Genomic DNA, 19,709 nt, shown 5'->3' on the forward strand with positions numbered 1-19,709 from the left:
AAGTGATGTCGAAATGTTATTACGTTTATCTTAACCGATGCAATTAGCATTATAAAAGAATCTAGGACAATCTAGACGTCTTAACAATGCTAAGGGGGAATAAGGAATCGCGTGTGTATTGTACATATAAACGTATTTTGTAGCAAATAGCTCGTTACGGTACATGGCGCCATCTCGAGAATCAGTGTGAAGTACGAGGGCGTGGAATTTCCCGAGTACCCACGGGACGGTTTCGTAATGTAACGTTCTCTCTCTTTTCCATTTTTATTCTTTTTTAATGTTTTTCCTATCAATTATTGATTAAAGTTTATTTCCTCGTCTTCTGCAACGCGGTTCTAATATCAACACAACTCAACGATTGAATTGTAATATGATCGATTTCTCTCTTCCTTTCTCTTTCTGCATCATTTCTTTCAAATAAGTTATGATTGTGATTATTTTTTAATGATATACATATGGGAAATACAAATTTTCTACGAGTTTGCATTTTATAACATATTATATTTCACATATATACGATAGAATAATTAACCAACAAGTCGCTCAATCGATTGCTTATCCATCGTAAATCTTTATTAGGTAAATTTAACTTGGACGTGTTTATCGGATCTTTCTGTTGTGTAAACAAAAGCACGCATTTAATATAGTACGCTTTATGCTCAAGGCGAACACAGTGAATTAATCGTTCCAGCGATTGCAGCCAATAGCGATTACATCATTGATCATGAGATTGCGCAGAGTACTAATTTTTAATAGCAGATAATAATAGTCGTCGAGGAGGTAGGCCGTGAATGATTCATAATCTGTTTTCGTTAATTAAGGTAGAGATCAAGACGAAGTAAGGACTAAATACATTCGAAACTATATATTCGCTACGAAACAAGTGTATATGATGAGACTGTCTCGATCTCGTAAAAAATACTTAGTCTTTTTATACTGAATCGCTGATTGGCAATGACAAATTGGCAAATTTAATTAATGTACAATAACTTAGGGCTGCTATCTTACTGTTACCTATAATAAACATTCGGAAAATCCTTGTAGCGGTATATAAATTACAATGCAATGCTGACGCAAATTAAACTCGCATATTCTGCACTCTTCTAATAAATTGCATCGAAACGAATGCACTGTTTTGTGCCATCATCGAGAACATACACGCATGCATACAACGATAAAATAAATTTTCATCTTTCAAGTAACGCGTAAATCGATCTAGTTGAAAGTAATTTCATATACACGCGGAAAAATTAGTTTCTACGTAAAAAGTTATCTCAACTATCCATTATTTACTTTTATTTTCATAAATCATATTCATTCTCATATATATATATATATAATTCGTAATCTTTTTAAAATGTAATATTGTAATGGTTTTTTTGAAATAAAATTAACTATTTTTTTATTCATTCACTATTTTGAGTTTTTTTTTTGTCTAGAAATGATGGGAATAATCTTACAGACTTCAAAAAATGAAAATGATAGTACTGCATTATATTACAACAAGATCAAAACAAGAATAATTTTGAATTCTCAGACAATTTGTAGTCTTTCTCTCTCTTATAATTGTGATTGCCAGTCGAAAAATGAAAATACCCGTATTGTATACGTTTTTTATTTAAAAAATTTTTTTTCTTACCTTACGATTAGAAACATTGTCTATAAAATAACATTTTGTAATAAAGTAATAAATGATATTTCTATCAATATTTGTATTAATGAAACACGTAACATTGTGTTTTTCCTAGAGTCCGACCGAAACCACATTTTGACCTCCAGCCGAAACCGAAAACGAATATTCAGTTGTTATTAAATTTTGGGCGAAAACGAAATCGAAACCGAAACTTAAATAGTTTTACTAAAAAAAGAGAAAGAAGCTAATGGAGTCGAAATTGACATTTTTGGATTAATTTTACGGAAATCATCTGGTTTTTAGAAATCATGACAAATTTATGTACTATTTAAAAAACAAGATTTTGTTAAAATATCTATTAGGTGTTGGAATTAATTCGTAGCGTTTTTTAATGAAAGAATGTTATTTATTTCACATGAGCATTAAAAAATACATTAATGAAAGTACTTCCCATCACTTGTAAAACGCTACGAATTAATTCCAACACCTAATAACTATAATAACATAATAATATTGCATCAACTTTTAAAGAAATTAAATCACAGTTATTAAGATCACAAAGTTTGTACTCAAAGCTTAATCAACGAGTTAATAATTAAAATCGGACAGTTGTTTATCGATCACTGCCGCATTTTGATCGAAATTGATCGAAATTGAAACCAAAATTTTGATCAGATTCTATTATAATTTTTATTATTATTTCTCTTTTGAAAAAGCAAAGTAAGATTAAAATTATAAGAAAACGGCTCAAGTGATTAAAAATCCAATATATAAAGGAATTGAGGGATGAGCCAACAATTATTTATTAACAATATTAAGTGATAAAAATATAAAACGAAAGTTAAAAAAATAATAAAATTGATAATAGAACATAATAACAAAATTTACGAAGGACAAATGTTTGATAACCTCACATGAGATTGTTTTCAATGTTGTTTGACAAAAATTCGAATATGAGAAATTAATTTTAGATACGCAAATGAAGATGGAAATTACTTGTGATAATTTCGTATATGTAGCTGTGTCTCGTTGGTAACTCCTCACATCGGTATTATAGCGCAATGTTCGATAGAAAGCGATAGAAGCTCTTGTAATATGCAACTATACAACTCGTATTTCGAAAGATACAATCCATATGGATTGTTATATAATAATAAACATAAATAACAAAGTAAGATACTATTTGTAAAAGTAAATTTTGGGTAATTTATATTAATATGCTATTTTTGAAAGACGATACATGCGTTTCCTTGTTCCTTGGTAAAAATACAGATTCAACAAATAATCATTTAATTGCAATTTGTCGATTATATGATATTCGATTATATTCAGAATTGATCTCGCTTTTCAAATAATCGAAATATTAATAATTGTATTAGGTATTGGAATTAATTCGTAGCGTTTTACAAGTGATGGGAAGTACTTTCATTAATGTATTTTTTAATGCTCATGTGAAATAAATAACATTCTTTCATTAAAAAACGCTACGAATTAATTCCAACACCTAATATTATTAGTAATATCTTGATTTTTTAAATCAAAATCTGCTTTCTATCTTTCTTAAAGTTTTTATTTTTGAAAACGCTGTCAAAAACGTTTAAATAGGAAACTTGAAAGAAAAAAAAACAAAATTCCATTTAACATTGATTACAAGTAAAAAGCCTATTGTGCATCTGCCAAAATCTTTATAAATTAATATTTGCAAATTATTAACAAATTATTAAATAACTAATTAAGTAACATTGATCACAGCTTTTTAATATAACATTGATTATTCCTGGAATACATGTGTTCCATTCTAGAATATCGTATTGATAATTCGTAATATAATGACATTTATATTGTTCGACTAATTTTACTGGCATATACAGGGTGTTCATAACGGTCTGCACGATTTTTCAGACACTTTCGAGTTAAAAAAAAAGTTGAAAGATGAATATTCATCTGTTTTATACAGGTTACAATATGCGATGAAAAATTTAAAAAATGTTTTTTTTATTAAAAAAAATAAAAATCAACTTAAATGTTTTAAATAACACAAATATACAAATGTAAATATACAATTTTTTCCATAATATTATAGAGGTTTTCAAGACGAATTCAAATCACTATCGAAAAGTCACTTTTATTGTTATTTTATTAATTTTATTGCATATTTTACTGAATATATGTATGTATGTATATGTTCTGTGTCTAGTCGGAGATTGTAAATACTATTACAAATAATGCTACAAATTTGATATTAAGTATCAATAAATCAATAAAACATCAATAAAAGTGAAATTTCGATTTTTTGGTAGTGATTTGATTTCATCTTGAAGACTCCTACATTATGGAAAAAAATTGTATGGTACTATTAAAAAAAATTTAAGATGACTTCGATTTTCTATGAAAAAAATTTTTTTTTAAATTTTTATATCGCATGTTATAGCCTGTATAAAACAGATGATTATTCACGTTTCAACTTTTTTTTAACTGTCGAAAGTATTTAAAAAACCGTGCGGATCGTTACATTGAACAGGTCTGTGAAGCTGGCACTCCTGAATGCGAATTTTAACAAAATCTACATCGCATTCGATTGTCCACCATACGCATAATTTTCTTTTGTCCACCTTCCAAAAAAAGTTATAAGTAAGTTAAAATTAAACAATTCGTCACTGACAAATGAAGACAATTGCATATATACATATATATATTAGGTGTTGGAATTAATTCGTAGCGTTTTTAATGAAAGAATGTTATTTATTTCACATGAGCATTAAAAAATACATTAATGAAAGTACTTCCCATCTCTTGTAAAACGCTACGAATTAATTCCAACACCTAATACGTATATGTATATATATTTTACTTTAGAAACACGCCATGTATATTAATGAGATTAATGTTTGTAATAGAGAAAAACTATTAAGCAATTATTAAATTAAAAATAAGATCAAATTTTTTTATCAACGAAATGATTTTGCTGTCGCACTAATAGTCTTCTTAATTAAACTCGAATCGACGGTCAATTTTTTAAATTCCTTAATTTGTCACATTATACGATACGCCTAAAAATTTAGATTGATAAATATTCATCGTCGATGCCTGTTTAATGTTTCTGAGGAAAAATAGCAATTTTAAAATAGCACATTTTTTCATATGGTTGTTTAGTGTCTCGTTTGTTATTTCATTATGTGACATTTATCGTTATATGAAAGACTGCCATCGAAAGAGGATATCCATTCTATGATGGATATTTCATGAAAAAGATGGTTCTATTGTTCTAAACATTGTGCGTCGCATAGATACAGTTATTACTCGATAGATACATGTTTTGCATACTCCATTGATGAAAAACATCTAACATAATGGTAATGGAAGGTAAATAAATGATTATTTCATATATTTCGAAAAGTTATAAAATATTTATATCGATAATATCAAACATTAGCGGAAATTTAATAAATTGAACAAATTAAAAATTAACTGGAACTTTAACTTGAATAGGAATATGTAAGAATTGAAGAACTAATATGAGCGACAACACTTATTTTCTAGATTAACCGTTTATTTCTTGAATGTTCTTTACTTTTTTATTGCAGATCATATATTTAAATCTTTAAAATCCGGATTTAAATCCCGGCTGAGGTAATATCTTTCGCAATACTTACAGCTTTTAAATTGCTTATTCGTATTAAATTATTATCTAATATCTTTCTAATATCAAATTGCTTATGATATTATGTTATTCAAGTTCTGTTTATAATTAGATTTCAAGACTAAAAAAGATTTCAACGCTCGGTTTGCAGAATTAGACATGTACATGGTATGGCAATAAAGTTCAGTAAATGTTGTACAAAATAAACACCACTTAATATACAAGATCTTTGTCGTCTTTCAAAATAATCCCGTAAGAAATAATACACTTCCGACAATTGTATATAGCTTGCGGAAATTCTGTAAAAAAATCATCTTTGGATGATTCATCATCTTAGGTCTTACGTCACATGGTACTGAATGTTCAAAATGCTTATAAATCGAGTCTCTTTCATTGCCTCCTTTAGTTTATGCAACAAGAAAATGTTTGTTGGAGCAAGAATAGGGGAATAGGGAGAGTGATTCAAAATAATGTAATGCTGATTCAAGAATTGCATGTTTTGAATCAGGACTTCATATAGAACACAGAGTTATAATTAAGTCATAATGATTATAGAACGTTATCATTTGATATTTAAAAATGAATGACAAATAAAGGAACAATGATGCTTTTATAATATTATTTCCGAGTTCTACTTGAGATTGTGTGACAACTAGACTTAAGACCGAAAGATGACTTCACAATTTCGGAAGTTGTACAAACATTGTCAGAAATATATTGTCTGTAAGGGGGATTACTTTGAAAAAGTAAGAGTCATTTGTATATAAATTAAGTGGTATTTATTTTTTCATTACATTCACCGAATTATTATTGCCACACTACGTATATAAATTTATAATGAAATAGAAGCATTAAGATCCTTTGACCAAAAATAAGATTATTTCTTTTAATTTATTTTTGTCAGTCTAACTTCGAATTATAATCAAATTTTTATGTATCTTGTATAAATGTAAAATTAATAATACGATATCTTGCTTTTCCGCCTTAAGAATAAAAAGTAATTATTTTAAAATTGCATTACAAGTAGTGTTACGCTTAGATAACAAAAAATTATACAGATAAACTTAAATTATACGTAATAAATTACACATTGAGAGAAAAATGTCAAAGTATTGCGGAGTAAATAGTATTTGACTTTTTTTTTAATATGTATTGTTATGAAAAAATTTGATTGTGTTGACGAAATTTTGTAAAATATATCTGATTAAAAAAAATGACATAGATAGCTCATTTGTTAGGAATAAAATTTTATTTTCATCATATTTAATATTTATTTTAGTGAAATATATATTTCTCACAAATAAATGTTTAAATGTCTTTTTCTCAGTGATTCAGTAGCCGTATCTCGCAATTAAAGATGATTTTATTTGAAGTTGCTCTAGATAAAATGAAATTATAGATCATTTTATCTAGATAATTTTCAGATAATATTGCTTTTGAGCAAAATAATTTAGAACATAGAAACAATATTTTTATTCATAATTCATAATATAAATTTTCATTTCGTATTGTAAAGTAGAGTTTTTAAGATATCCTATCTGACAAATGATTTTTGCATTGTACATAGATACTATATCTATACAGAGAGAAAAAACATCTATTAAGTTGACGCAGCCACTTTAGCGACCTATACCACATTTTTTGCTATTTTTTTGCTAATTTGTTCTATTTCTAATTTTTTTGCCGATCCGCTAAAACCTATGGCTGTGCTAGCTTAAGACTAAAGTTAGCACAGCCACAAAGAAGCAGTAAATGAAAAATCAAGTACATATTTTTGAAGAGCTGTTTTTTTGCTAATTTTTTGCTCGTTATTTAAATCAAAAATTCGACCAATAGTGTGCTGGCTCGCATACAAAATACATTAAAGCATTTAATTACTGGGCTTAAGCATTTAATTTTAGTCTTAAAATATTTTTAGAATTAATTGCTCTAAGAATATGCTGAATCCTAATTTTTTGCTCAAAAAATTAGACCAATATTGTCACTGTGTTAGCTCGCATACAAGAGTATTTAATTGCTGGGCTAATTTTGATCTTGAAATGTTTCTAGAATTAATTGTTTTAAAAATATCCGAATTTTTTACTTCTATTAAGCTGACACAACCACTAAAACACAACCAAACGCGACATATACCTTTTTTGTTATTTTCCTAATTTTTTGCTCTATTTCCGATTTTTTTGCTTATGTCAAAAAATTCGACCAACAGTGGTTAGTTCGCATACAAGAGCAAAGTACATTAAAGCAATTAATTACCGGGCTTATTTTAGTCTTAAAATTTTTCTATAATTAATTGCTCTAAAAATATCCCGAATCAGAATTTTTTGCTCACTGTTAAGTAAAAAAATTCAACCAACAGTGTGCTGGCGCGTGTTCAAGAGTAAAGTGTACATATTAAAGCAATTAATTGCTGGACTAATTTTGATCTTAAAATGTTTCTAGAATTAATTTCTTTAAGAATATATCGAATCCAAATTTTTCGTCATTTACGTTAAAAAATTTGACTGACACAGTTACATTATTGATCGAATTTTTTACTTAAACTATGAGCAAAAAATTTGAATTCGGTATATTCTTAGAGAAATTAATTCTAGAAACATTTTAAGATCAAAATTAGTCCAGCAATTAATTACTTTAATATGTATTACTTTTACTCTTGTACACACGCCAGCACAGTCACACTGTTGGTTGAATGTGTCGGGATATTCTTAAAGCAATTAATTCTAAAAACATTTTAGGACCAAAATTAGCCCAACAATTAATTTCTTTAATGTACTTTACTTTATATGCGAGCTAACACAACCACACTGTTGGTCGAATTTTTGTACTTAAACAATGAACCAAAAACGGGAAAAGAGCAAAAAATTAAAAAAAAATAACCCTTCAAAAATATGTACTTGATTTTTCATTTGCTGCTTTTTTGTGGCTGTGCTAACTTTAGTCTTAAGTTAGCACAGTTATAAATTTTAGTGAATCGGCTGAAGCAAAAAAATTGAGAATAGAGCAAAAAAGTACCCTTAAAAATGTACTTGATTTTTCATTCTTTTTTTCTTTATGACTGTGCTAACTTTAATCTTAAGGAGATCTTAGAGCTGTCTGTATTGCTGACTAAATCATATAATTTTTGTATGACAAATACTTTTTTTTTCTTTCACAGATTCGAAAATTCTTTTCCAGGATTAAAGTATACGCATTAATACGTGTTTGTGAGGTAGAGTTTATGCCCAAAACAACTAAAAATTTCGAAATTGATATATTTTTTACCATTTCTTAGTGTAACATGACATCTCAAGCTGTTAAGTCGTGAGAACATTTGCTTGATACGAAAGTTTTGCAATTTGTACTTACGAAATAGTAATCCACAAACACGTAGTTTGCACAAACAAATAACATCAAGTTTTTAGAATTAAACTTATTAGACACTTTATCGCGACGAATTTGTTACGAAAATTGACACGAACGTGCGACTGCGTGTAGGTTGCATGAGATATTGGTATACAAAGACATGATGCGCTGGAAAAACAGCGACCTCTGATGACTTCGTCAGAGTTTGGGCTTCGTTTAGAATCTCCCTTAAGTTAGCATAGCCATGAGTTTTAGCGAATCAGCTAGAGCAAAAAATCTGGCATAGAGTAGAAAATTAGCAAAAAAGTAGCCAAAAAATGTAGTATAGGTCGCATTTGATTGTGCTGAAGTGGCTGTGCCAGCTTAATAGACGTAGAGAAAAGTATTAGGTGTTGGAATTAATTCGTAGCGTTTTTAATGAAAGAATGTTATTTATTTCACATGAGCATTAAAAAATACATTAATGAAAGTACTTCCCATCACTTGTAAAACGCTACGAATTAATTCCAACACCTAATATATGACTATAATTGCATGGGTAAAACATTATGATTAGGATCCATTTTTATGGTTATTACTACTTTAATATTAATAATAATAACTTTATATGTATAGTTCTCTCAAATATGGAAAATATATACTATAAATTATGATAATCTGAACTATATAGTAGAATATTTAGATACATTGTTAGAAATTTTTTAATAACTTTTAATTAACATGTAAAAGAACCTTGATTCAAGTCCGTCAATCATGAAAACTAATGAATATTCATTTACTGATGTTTTAAATTTCATTAACATATGTGTTACTTTTAATGTATATACTTTTATTGAGTTTAATATACATGTTCATTATTTTTAATACATGGGACATATACGTGCGTGCGTGCACGCATATCGCAGTATAAACTAAGAAAGTCACTGGTGTAAAAAATGTAATTATGTATACTTTTTATACATATATAAGAATTTAAGTACATCGATGTAAGTGTAATGTCTATGAGATATTCAATGAGTCAGTAGTTGGAAATCTCAAGTCTTAACCAGTCATAATCTAAATAGGTGACTATGATCTTTCACATCTACAAACTGTAAAGTATACAACGAGTCGTTTAATTCGACTAATGAGAAAGAATAAAGTCGAATTCGGCCAGTTTTACAAAAATCAGTTATAGTCAAGTCGACTGTTGATTAACTTCATCGCGATTCATCGATAAGACTGACTATCGACTCATTGTATAATAGAATCAACATTATACTTATATTGAAGTACTTACATTTTTATATTCACAATATGCACTAATAAACATAGCACTTTCTATGGTAATCATAATCGATACAACACGATACAAGTACATGTATAGAACAGTCTAGAAGTCAGTTGATTGGTTTGTCACACAATTGAAAATCGCCATTTAACGAAATGTACATTAAAGTTTACTTAATTTATACTGACTTGAAATATTACATTTATCTCTATGTATTAAAAATATATTAAATTTCAATACACACTTGTATATTTTAATTTACTTGAATTTAATTTCGTTAACATATACATTAAATATCATTTACTATTATAGGTATATTAAAAGTTCATGAAATTTCATGACATTTTTAACAGTGATAAATAAAATTTAACTAATGATAAGTAAAAATTTTATGTAATAAATGCAATTGTCATTATGATGAATGTAATTATTTTTCTTAATATTGGCTAACTTTACATAATAATAATAATTAAGAGATACGGTAAGAAGAAACTAATTTGTATGATAAAGAAAAACTTAATGTATGTCATAGTAATGATCATATTTCAATGTTGAAGCAGTTATTAATATAATGTGCATGGTTAAAACAATTATATAGTTGACCAAAGAATTATAAATTAGAACTATAAATTATAGTTAAAATACAGTAATTATAGTTAAATTATAGTAATTTGAAATCATTTTTTTCTCTTATACCATTCTTTCCTCTCATTTTTTACTCTACAATTTGTTCATCGAACGATTGGTTCTTATGGATCTAACTATTTATAGAGGCATATACACCTAGAGATTGTGAAAAATCGATTTTTTAAATATATTTTAAAAATATAATGTAAGAATGTTTTTAAGAATGTTTTTGTAGTTATAAATTAATTCGACGAAAAATAGAAGAGTTACACGAAGTTATATACGAATAGCTTCGAGATTGAAGACGCATTGAAGACGACAGGTATAGGCGCGCTTGCGACAGGATGGTACCGATCTGAATATAGGCAATCGAAAATGAAATTTTTCATTTTTTCATTGAAAACTAAATTTCTTGTAAAATCTCTATTTAGTGTGAAAAATTTTAAAAATAATAATATTTTTTTAAAATAAAATATAAAATTATATTTAACAATAAAATTTGAAAAAGATACTTTATTTTTCTACGATTAAATTAATAAAATAATCAATACGTCATTGAATAAGATATTTTAAACTAATAATGTGCAAATTAAATTATTCTTTTAAAGTTAAATTACTATTAAATTTATTTCTAAATAATTATTTGAATAATAATTAATTTTTTAATAATAAACATGTAATTTGACTTTACAAAAACAGGAATAAAAAAGAACTCGCAAATGAGGTTGCATTATAGACATTAAATAATGATTTTTTTAATTTCTTTATAGAGGATCTGCAGAGACTTGCGCAGAAGTAAGAATTATTAACTTTTTTATATACTCACTAGCAAAAAAAAACGACGAAGCAAAAACGACCCTTCTTGCTTCAATGTTGAATAACTCGGTGAAAAAAAATCGTATAGAGATCTGTAAAATGTTAATTGAAGATAAAGATTCACACTTTCGATTATTGTAAACTGCATTTTTGTGTGATCTTTACTTCACGCCATAGACATTTGTAAAATTTGTACAAAATTTTCACATTTGACGGATATCCATTTACATCCGTATAGCTGCATATAGGATTAGTCAGATTGAAATATCAATTACCGAAAGTAGAGATTTCAAACTTTAAAACATCTTGCTATGATGATTTTTTACTGAAAATAATATTAAAAATTTGTGCAAAAATTTAGTGTGCAAAAAAATGGGTCACTAAATTTTTTAAATACCAATAACTCAGTGAAAAATCATCGTAGCGAGATGTTTAAAAAAAACTTGTGAAAATTTTGTACAAATTTTACAAATGTTTATGGCGTGAAGTAAAGATCACATAAAAATGCGGTCTACAGTAATCGAAAGTATGAATTGTTACCTTTAATTTGCTTTTTTATAGACTTCTGTACGACTTTTTTTCATTGAGTTTTTCATCGTTTTTGCTTTATCGTTTTTTTTTTGCGTGTAAGTGTACATAAGAGTTAATAATTCTTACTGCAAGTTCTTCTCTGCAGATCTTCTATAAAGAAATTAAATTCTATCAAAATCATTATTTAATGTCTACAATGCATCCTCATTTGTGAGTTCTTTTTAATTCCTTTTTTTTGTTAAAGTCAAATTATATGTTTATTATAAAAAAATTAATTGTTTTTATTTAAATAATTATTTAAAAATAAATTTAATAGTAATTTAACTTTAAAAGAATAATTTAATTTGCATATTATTAGTTTAAAATATCTCATTCAATGACTATTTCATTAATTTAACCGTAGGAAGATGAAGCATCTTTTTCAAATTTTATTTTTAATTACAACTTTATATTTTCTTTTGAGAAAAATACTGTTACTTCTAAAATTTTACACACTAAATAGAGATTTTACAAAAAAATTTATTTTTCAATGAAAATTTATTTTTCATTGAAAATTTCATTTTCGCCTATATTCAGATTGGTACCACTGTGGGATGGTTCAGGTTCGCGCAGATCAAAGAAGAATCTTTCTCTATTTTTTGTGTTTATCAATAACAAGTCTCAGAGCATTTAAAAACGGATGGTTGGATAACAGTCTTGTCTGGACGAGCAACGAAAAGTAAACTGAATGTAGGATTTTAAACGCGTTTTTCTTAAAACATAGTTTTCAAAACGCGTGACTATTATATTTTGAAAATGGCTCAACCAATCAATTTGCAATTTTTTACATATTTTCTACATACTGAAAACTAGTTCTTGACATAAGATTTTTTTTCCTACGATGCCTTAAGTTTTTTTTTCATAGCCAAAAACGAGGAAATTTTTTTGTGAATAATCATTATGTTAACCAGCTACCATTTTATTCAAACGCAATATTTAAAAAATGACTACGTCAAGCGCAAGATCTATGTTTCAATTTTATAAAACTTGTGCCATTTTGTTTTCAGGTGAGTTTTGTGCGAGTAGCAATGCTCACTGCAAACGAGTTTCGTAAAACATTACGTACGAAAATTTGAATGGCGACTCTATTTTATATTAACTTGACGTAGTTATTTTTTAGTAAAATTATAACGATAAATAAAGAAAAATATGATCTTTACAATGGAACAAACCTGACTTTTCTATCTGTTTTTCCACAAAAAATTCATAAAATTAGACCTCGTTTGGTCCATCTATATGTATTGTATATTCCCGCTTATGAGCAAGGGCGAAATCCACAACTGTACAATCGTATGAAATAAATTAGCAAAATGTTTTTATTAACGTCATACATAGCATGATATCTCTGTAAAGTTAATTTATTATCTAAAAAAAAATAATTTTTTTTACAGTTCTACATAGATTTTCGATAATCTTTGATAGTTTTAAGGAGACCTAAAGATAATTAGTCTGAAACGTGGCTGCGTGAGAGAGATGATTCTTTATTTTCAGAATTACATCATTCAGATTTCAATTATATCATTCAGAATTACAATTCCTTACGTCACGATAGAGTAACCGGTTTGCGTAGTGGGGGGGGGGGAAGAGTGTTGTTCTATATATTAACAGTTCACCTATCGATTTACTCATACCTCTTGTGAATTTATCTATTGATATAATCGGTACTGTTTTGTACTCCGTAGTAAACATGTTGTAATTTCTATTTACCGTCTTCCGAAAGCGAAAGGTTTCACTTTCAGAATTGCATGTCTTCGAATTGTTTATCTAGCGTTTTCTGTTCCACTGACGCTCTGATCTGCTTAGGTAATTTTAATGTCAATTTCCTCAACCTGCATTCTTTCGTGCATTATTTGAATATTATATTAGGTTATTCTCAATATTATATTAAGTCTTCTCCTTAATACAATCTTGTGAACTTGGCCTCCCAAGAGTTTTAAAAAATCAATTTTTTTTTAGAGTTCTATATAGATTTTCGATAATTCCAGAGTTTCTGATAGTTTTAAGAAATAGTTCTGACATTAAAGGCATGAAAATACGATTTAATGATATGGGGCTAACTTTCACACAACCTTCCACTTTTTCAAAAAATTTTTCATTGGAGTTCTGGATAGATTTCGAATAGTTCCAGAGTTCTTGACGTATTTTAGAAATAGTTCTGTTTGAGAAAGTGAAAAAAAATGTGATTGAATATCCAAAATAGGTATAAAAAAAAACTTGTGAACCAGACACGTGACTTTTTCTTAATTAAATTTTTTTTACAAAAAAATACTATTTCATTAGTATTTCATTTGTAGTTATGTTGTATTGTTGTTGTATTTTGTAGTAACAATAGTTCCGTTTGTAGTTTCATATAATAAAAACTAAAATTTTCAAAAAATGTCGTCCGACTTTAAGATAAAAAAAATTGTTAATATATCTCGATTCAGAATTGTTTGTAGTTGTTTGTAACAATTTTCCGATATTTGTAATTGCATCATTTAAAAGTTACATCAAATTTACAATAAATAAATTACGTAACTTTGCCAATTTTTGAGATATCTCTAATCTGGTGCAAACGATCGGAAAATCACTGCAAACTACAAACAATTCTAAGGAAGATGTCGCAAACGGATTAGAGATATCTCAAAAATTGGCAAAGTTAATGTAATTTGTTTATCGTAAATTTGGTGTAACTTTTAAATGATGCAACTACAAACAATCGGAAAATTATTACAAACAACTACAAACGATTCTAAGGAAGATACCGCAAACGGAGATATCTAAAAAATTGACGAAGTTACGTAATTTGTTTACATATTTTGTAAATTTGATGTAACTTTTAAACAATGCAGTTATTAGGCCTCGTCTACAATCAAGTCGGCTGACGCTTGTCGGATGTCGTTAGTCATAAAAGATGGGACCTGATCAATCCAAACGACGCCCGACAGCCGATATCGACAGTCGATACGAAAAATGAAGGTTATGCGCATGCACACAACATACGACAACGTCTCCCTGACTGATTGTAGACCAAGCTTTAACGATTGAAAAATCATTATAAAAAATTACAAACGATTCTGAATCAAAATATATCAACAATTTTTTTACTTTAAAGTCGGGTGACAGTCATTTCTTTTTAATTTTATATTTTTTGTTATATGATACAATCGGAAAATTGATACAAACAACTACAAACGAAACTATTGTTAGTACAAACAACTACAAACGAAATACTATTATTTTTTTTATAAAATATTTTAATTTATAAAAAGTCAGGTACCGGATTCACAAAGACATATACATATATGTTAGCAATAAAATGAACGATATATAATACGTAAGTAAAAAAATATGAATACATATAACATTCTCTATTTATTTAAAAAACAGTTACAAATAAGTAAATAAATAGAGAACGTTAAACAGAAAATATAAAATTTGTTATTACGGAAATGTACGCGTAATGTAAAAATTTGGTGTCGGATTATAAATTTAAACTATTTTTCTATATCTGGATGTATAACATTTCTGAAATCTCTCGTTTATAAAGAAATCTTTCATTGTCCAGTATTTCTACACCTTCCTATAATTAAAATCATGATTGCAACGCATGTTCGCTAAAATAGTTGACAGTGCTTCTACGAATGTTATTTTAATGTTTAGATACTCTAGTTTTTCAAGTTCTATTTGTCTGTCCGACATAGAAAGCGTTGCAATTATTACAATCTTTATTTTATAAACGTTCTTTTTCGCCTTATTTGATAACAGAATTTTATGTTTTTATGATTGTATTTAATTTATTAAAAAGGTATAAAAGTAAGTAGATATACTTTACAAATCGAGATGTAATTATATTACATGTTAGTATAATTTAATTGAATAAGAAATGGACAATTACTTTCTTAATATTGATACAAAATCTCTTGTAAATGACCCACATATTGCATAATAAAATTGCTTTAATTAATAATGCTCACTTACTACGCAGTATTTTTATATTATAAAAAAAAATTAATAATACTAGATAGTAATTGACTGAGTGATTCAGTCAAGCTGCACAAATTTCTACCAGAGAACCTTCCCAAAAAGGAATAAAAGTTTGAAACCTCAAGAGAACGAGTTCTATCTTTTTTCTATCATTTATTTTTTTACCGTAAAGTTTCTTAAGAAGGAAATACAAAAAAAAGAAGGATCGACAATGAAAAAATCATATATTATCATTCAAAAATATTTTGCTTTATATTTTTATATATTATAATTAGTCATTTGACTTGTAATTGTTCCACTGTGTTTCAAAAATATGAAGATAATGGTAAAATATGAGGATGTGCGTTGACGAAAAAATTCGTTTCGAAACGAATCGTTTAAGACGTTAGAAACTGGTCTTGAATCTCACCATCTGGAACACGAGTGCCTTTGGACTTTTTTCTCCTTTAGTAGCATGCAGTATAATGATTTTGAGGAAAGCAATGGATAGATGCGGATGTAGAACGAGCTCTGCATCCAATATTTGACCAATTATTACTTTGATTTTGTTATTATTGCTATGCTTCTCATAATCTAACCATCTAATTACATGAATATATAAAATATTACAAGCTACTTTTATAAATGTTTATTTTTTTTAAATTGAAATAGATATTGCTCATAATCAGAAGAAAGTGAAAAAGCGATATTGCAATAGCAATGGACATTGATAAAACAAAAAAGAAAGCATTTATATTTCATTATAGATGTAGAAAAATAGACTGCGCTTTCCTGATCTTAATATTTGTGTTAGGTTCAAAAGAGAATACAATGTTGAATCATATCAGCATCTTTCTTCAACTCAATACTTGAGAGAGAGAGAGAGGAGGGGCTGGGGGTGAATTTACGATAATGATCTTGCGCAAGTGTTCGAAACGAAATCAAACGAAGCGCAGCTCATTGAAAAAGTTGAAAGAAGAAAGACGAAGAGAAATACGGAGAACACCTTTCCCCAACAAACGAGTAACAGCAGGCAGGCCGAGAGAAGTGCCTTCACAATGGAACCCCTTACATCTAAAACGGTTATACATCCAGGTAGAACTTCGCTTTTGCCGAGCTGTAAAATGCCCATTGTATTTCTTTCTATAAGAACACATTATAACTCGAAAATGCCTTTGGTTATGATGAATTATTTTTAACATTTGTTGTCTAACTTTTTACGATGATTGCTGATAAATGTTTTGATAATTTTCTCGTATTGCAGAGAATTATGAAAAAAAAATTTTGCTAATTTCCTCATATTACATTTATTATTGTATCTTTATATTTTTTCAATATTTTATTTACAAACTGCAATACAGTTATTTTGCTGTTTATTCTAATTTATTAGATTTTTCACAGTGTATGCGTGCGTGTGGTATATGTGTGTGCGTGCATACGTGCGTGCGTCAGGTGCAGGTACGCGCACGTATTATATATAGCTACAATTCATGTTTGTATTTCGTCGCTTACTATTTACTATATCATGCATTTTCTGTACGCATTAAGACATTAGAAAAAAGAAAATAAAAGAAAAAAAGTTTTGATAAATATTGGAACACGTAATGTACGTGTAATATTTTATTGTAATATATATTTACACACATATATGTGCAAACATAACGTTACCTTTTGATATAATAATTGCTGTTGCTACAGTATCTCTTCGTTAATTAATACGAAACGATTAATACTGACGGAAGTACAGAACATAACGTTACCTTTTGATATAATTGCTATTGCTACAGTACCTCTTCGTTAATTAATATCAAACGATTAGTACTGACTTTTATTCCATTAACATTCATTGTTTTTTGCAAGTAACAAATTCCTTTGTTTCTGATATTATTTTCCTGCTAGAAATGTAATGCAGTTCTTTGTTGATTATTGGGCAATACTGACTTTTTTCTAGTAACTCAACAAACAAAATTATTTCAGGATATCAATCGAGATGTAACGCTTTTCTAGCAGTTACTGCACCGTAAAGGAGTACAAAATCTGAATTCAGTTATTGAGCAGTAAGAGGATAAATAAATAGTTAAAAAAGATACATAATATAAATTATATTTTATATATAAAATTTTTTATGTAAAAAAACTTGAGGCTGCTAGACCTCAATATTGTAATTTTAATGTTAATTAAACAATAAACTTTTCTCATTTTAATATAAATAAATAGAAGAGCTACGAGCCAGATTAAAAACAAATTAGTTCTCTGTACTGTATTATTTTAACTCATAATGCTGTTTGATATTGTTTAAGATACTTGTTCTCTGCTGTGATATGGCTCTGCTTATTATTTAATAACTATTGCGGATTTAATAACTACTGCGTTTTCTTTTTACTGTTTGATTCACATCAGTTTGACTAAATAAGATATATATATATATATATATATATATGTTTGTATTTTGGTAAGCACTAATTTATTCTGACATATACAAACTAAATAATGTAATTGAATTTATTGTTAACTGTAACTGTAACGGTCATTTATATATCAGTACAATTGTCAATTTCATTTTATCTGATTTTTATTTTTAAGTAGGTAGTGTTAATTATAATTATCATATATTGTAATAATCAGTGTGATTGTCCATTTATTTTTATTTGATTCTTAATAAATATCTGATTGTTGAATTGTTCGATTAACAGATTAGTTATACAAAAAAGAAAATGAAATTATCATTAGTAGAGCAATCACAGAATACTAAGCGAATTCAACTTCCAACATCATAAGTTTTTTTAATGGATCACACACATCTAAGAACGAAGAAATACAGGAATATCCGATGTGTTTCAGTAATAGTTTAAATTTTAATACTTGATAACTTTTGTAGTAGTTCAATTTTTTAAATTGGTTTTAACCAATTGAAGAATTGAGAATGAGCCGATCGGCATCGAAACGTTCGTTATTGTACTTTTTTATATTTATTTTCTAAATATTAAATGTTCTTAATTTGTTTTTAATCTAGCCCTTCTATTTATATATATTCATTTACTCTGATTGAGCCATATTATTATTTTATATCTTATTCACTTCTTTTATGTAATATTTTATGCTGTTTTGTCTTTAATTTTTTGAGATTAAATATTTTATTCCATTGCATATATAAAAGACTCTTGAATAGAAAGATAAAGGTATGTATCACTTTCATTTTTTGTTAATTTAATTATATATCACTTGGATTAGAATAGAAAGATTTTTTAACGGTAATATTAAAAATGAAAATATAAAGACAGTATCACTTTGGATTTAATACTTTGGATTTATACTTTGGATTTTATTTATTAAAATTAAATTAATTTCATTATTTGTTTAAGAAATAAGAATACAATCACTTTTTGGAAATATGACAATCCTTTAATGAAAAACCTCTATTAAACCGGCAGGATCAAATGAGCAGAATCAATCCGGACGTTTTTAATTTTTTAGTACTCATTTTATATTAATTTATATCACCAATAAAAATTTTGTACCTTGTGTACTTTGAAAAAAAAAAACGTGGCGCTGCTAGGATTAATATTAAACTAGCAGGACCACATAAAGAAAAGAAACAAAGGTACAAATGGAAAAAACTAAATTTGTACTAATTTGTACCATCAAGAAAAAGTTAATATATTAATCCATTCTTCGAAAAATAACAATTAAACTTAATTCTATTACGCTCAAGAATATAGTACCTTTTGCCATGAACAGAATGCTCAAATGCTCCTACAATTGAGAAACTATAATTTGTATACCACCAAAATACAAAGTTTCAGATTTTGTATCCCCGCTGTTCCTTCTAAAACTACCCTCAACTCCTATTAGGCTCAAGAGTAAAG

At 27.5% G+C, this 19,709-nt stretch overlaps 1 protein-coding gene and 1 long non-coding RNA gene across 2 annotated transcripts in view; both read left to right on the top strand.

Moving 5' to 3' along the window:
- Positions 1-19,709, top strand: part of LOC105145005 (uncharacterized) — a 253,216-nt gene that overhangs the window by 403 nt on the left and 233,104 nt on the right. The gene's annotated exons all lie outside the window — the stretch shown is intronic.
- The window catches only part of LOC147909677 (uncharacterized), a 35,119-nt gene continuing 15,414 nt past the window's right edge, over positions 5-19,709 (top strand). The window contains exon 1 of the long non-coding RNA XR_015545104.1: positions 5-19,619. This is a non-coding gene — a long non-coding RNA (uncharacterized LOC147909677). The remainder of the gene's footprint in view (positions 19,620-19,709) is intronic.

This window comes from Acromyrmex echinatior, chromosome 5, assembly GCF_024713525.1.
Source record: "Acromyrmex echinatior isolate Ae372 chromosome 5, ASM2471352v2, whole genome shotgun sequence".
Taxonomy (NCBI): domain Eukaryota; kingdom Metazoa; phylum Arthropoda; class Insecta; order Hymenoptera; family Formicidae; genus Acromyrmex; species Acromyrmex echinatior.